The 3,156-nt window shown below is 44.5% G+C and overlaps 1 non-coding gene across 1 annotated transcript; it reads left to right on the forward strand.

Annotated features, from left to right (window-relative positions):
• Positions 1-1,837: 1,837 nt before the first annotated feature.
• TRNAR-UCG (transfer RNA arginine (anticodon UCG)) lies at positions 1,838-1,910 on the forward strand. Its single transcript has one exon. It is a non-coding gene; the product is annotated as a tRNA-Arg (tRNA).
• The last annotated feature ends 1,246 nt before the right edge of the window (positions 1,911-3,156 follow it).

A 3,156-nucleotide genomic window follows, 5' to 3' on the forward strand; every position in this document is an offset into this window, starting at 1 on the left:
TCACTAGAGCATTTAAGAAGTATAGTCAACGAAGAATGGGGTAAAACCGACCCAAAAATATGTGAGAAACTGGTTCATTCGATGCAGCGAAGGTGCAAAGCAGTTCTCAGGATACTCATCTGGATATTAACGAGTGTTTTTGTGTGAACATTTTGCTATCTTCTGTAAGTGTACAAACAAGATTGTTGCATGATTAAACGCCCGGTTTTTGTACATTGCTTGAATTTGTGTTAAATTGTAAGATCACAGATCAGTTTTTTTATTATTTACAATGTTTATTAGTGTATCTATTACGATATGGGCAATAAAATACATCACAATAATTGTATACAAAAGTTTAACCGTTATTTCGTTGCAATAAGTTGGTGTACAAACAAGACTGATATGCACTGTACGTCATTGCCGATAAATATGAGATCTCACAATCAATAATAAAATCATGAAGTGCTAATAATTCCATGAACAAATGAATAACAAAATAATAAAACATTGCAGCAGGGCATGTCATACACTGAAGGCCAAAAGTCACACGAAGGGTGTATGAACCCTGAGCGTTGCGACTAGCTGCAGCGTAGCTGAGCAGCCTGTTGAACGTGGGATGATAATCGGCGCACGGCGCATGGGTCATAGCATTGTGGAAATTACACGCGAATTCGGGTTTCCGAGGTCCATATCGCAGAGAGAATGTAAACCGCCCTACGGGAAGACCACAGGTGTTTAACATCACGTCGCCTCAGCAGAACCATACTGGGCGCTCGACGGGCTATTGGGAGTCAGACCACCGCCCAGTTGGATGTTGGGAGTCAGGAACCCATTTCTACCAGGACTGTAAGGAGACAACTGTACCGCATAGGCTTCACCTGCCGACGACCAACTCGTGTCCCTTTGCTGACACCTCGACACAGACCTCAACGAACATCGGCAATGCGCTATGGAGCAGTGGCGGCGTGTGGTATGGTGCGATGAAGTTCGGTTCCAATTGTATGGAGCTGATGGGAGCGTGAGAGTGAGGCGTATGCCCCATGAAGCTATGGATCAGTTCTGGTCTGGTCAGCGTTCTCATGTTTGCAATTAGGCCCCATTGTCCGGCTGCGGGGAGCGCTGATACAGTAGGTGCACGTTTTGTGGACATTATTTCAGACCGTCTGCATCCCCGTATGGCCCTAGAGTAAGCTGATGGAGATGCCATGTTTCAAGAGCACAGTGCACCGCTCTGTCGTGCCACGCAGGTGGTTGGAGGAGCACTCCAGTGAAGTTATATTGGACCTCCGCATCCCCTGATTTTCATCCACGAGCATTTATAGGATGCTGTCGATGCTGGTGTGAAGCCGGCACCAACTACACAAGACCAATTGTGGGTAACAGTGCAAGATGCGTGGATCTAGATCCCACCAGCCGATGTCTTGCCATATTGCTGCCGTTTTGAGGAAGTTCTGTTATAATACACAATAATGTTATTGTTTTTATGTCTCACTACTTTTTAACGGTTTTCGGAGACGCATAGGTGCCGGAGATTTTTCCCACAGGAGCTCTTTTACTTGCTTGTATATCTACCGGCACTATAGAACAGTGTCCACATTGGTATTCTTGTTAACGATACACTTGCGAGTAGGAAAACTAGGAAAATTATAAACTAGCAGTTAATAAACAACAATGATCACATTCGTATTTACTGTACAAGCACAGTGCCACTCCGAATATCACAAAAGTGCAAGTCGAACCACGTGACCGATAGCATTGTTGGGATCGTTACCATGGAAACAGACAATAATTATCGAGCAGCGTTAGTCAAGTTTATATCACTGTTCACTCTAAACCTAACGGCGGTGGGGGAGGAGACCGTGTGGCCTAACGGATAAGGCGTCGGACTTCGGATCCGAAGATTGCAGGTTCGAGTCCTGTCACGGTCGAGGACTTTTTACCTTGCTGTTTGCTGCTTAAAAGCTAGATAGCGGCTCCCTCGTGCCATTTTGCTTTTATCGTACTCACAGTTGGCGTGCAGGGAATAAGACCGCATTCTCCTCACATGATGGCTGTCATTAATACAACCTACTTTGACTAACAGAGCTGCAGAATGATGTACGCACAGTCTCTCGGTCTGCCAGAACTGAACTCCGATCTAACGAAGCACACGTACCAAGGTCGCATTCTTATTGGCTGCCGGCTTGTGGAGTGTTGTTCACACTGCATTTCCTTTTCTAATTACACTTACGAGATATTCTTCCGTTTACGACCCAGCGTTGGTTTTTTCCATCGGACTCAAGGGCAGTATCCTGGTGAGACTTTGGGAATACAACTAGGGAGGAAGACCAGTACCTGGCCCAGGCGGCCTCACCTGCTATGCTGAACAGGGGCCTTGTGGGGGGTTGGGAAAATCGCAAGGGATAGACAAGGAAGAGAGAAGGAAGCGGCAGTGGCATTTGTCTGGAGAAGTGGGAAACCACGGAAAACCACATCAAGGATGGCTGAGGTGGGAATCGAACCGCCTCTACTCAGTTCCAGCCCTCGTACCTGGGCCTCCGGGGGTGGTAGCTAATCACACTAACCAGTACACCAAGGTATTTCTAATCGCAAATGTCTCAATTTGCCATATCGCCTTTTGACCCTTTGTTACAGAAAGCTTCTCAGTTTGCCATTTTTAAAAATGATTGTTGAATCATCAGCTAGACGATACGTTGGATCCACAATAGCTCCATCATCAGCTTCCAGAGATATGGAAAGTAGGGATTAAGATTAAATGTCTTCGAGATTCTACAGTCTGTTGCTGACATAAGACTTTCAGACGAACAATAATGTTAGCTGCAAGAAACTGAAATGGAAAAGTAATAACATCTTTACAGATAATTACTAGGTTTATTCAAAATCTGAACGCTATTTCGTGAATGGCAATGAATTTATGTTAAGGAATGAACAAAATTCAAAAGGTTCCTTTCTTTCTGAGCTAGTTTTAAATCCTATCACGACTCTTAGCACCTGTAACGACGAAGATACTCTGAGCAATATCCAAGGAAACCTTTTGCCCATTGGCATGTGATATCAGTCAGATCAATAAACTGCTATCAGCAGATAAAGATGTCCTTTTTAACCTACCTGATACTGAATGTAAATTTATTTTGTAACTTCTTCTGTTATCAGTCACCAAGCGCACAACTTGCA

The sequence above is a fragment of the Anabrus simplex genome, chromosome 10 (assembly GCF_040414725.1).
Source record: "Anabrus simplex isolate iqAnaSimp1 chromosome 10, ASM4041472v1, whole genome shotgun sequence".
Lineage (NCBI taxonomy): Eukaryota > Metazoa > Arthropoda > Insecta > Orthoptera > Tettigoniidae > Anabrus > Anabrus simplex.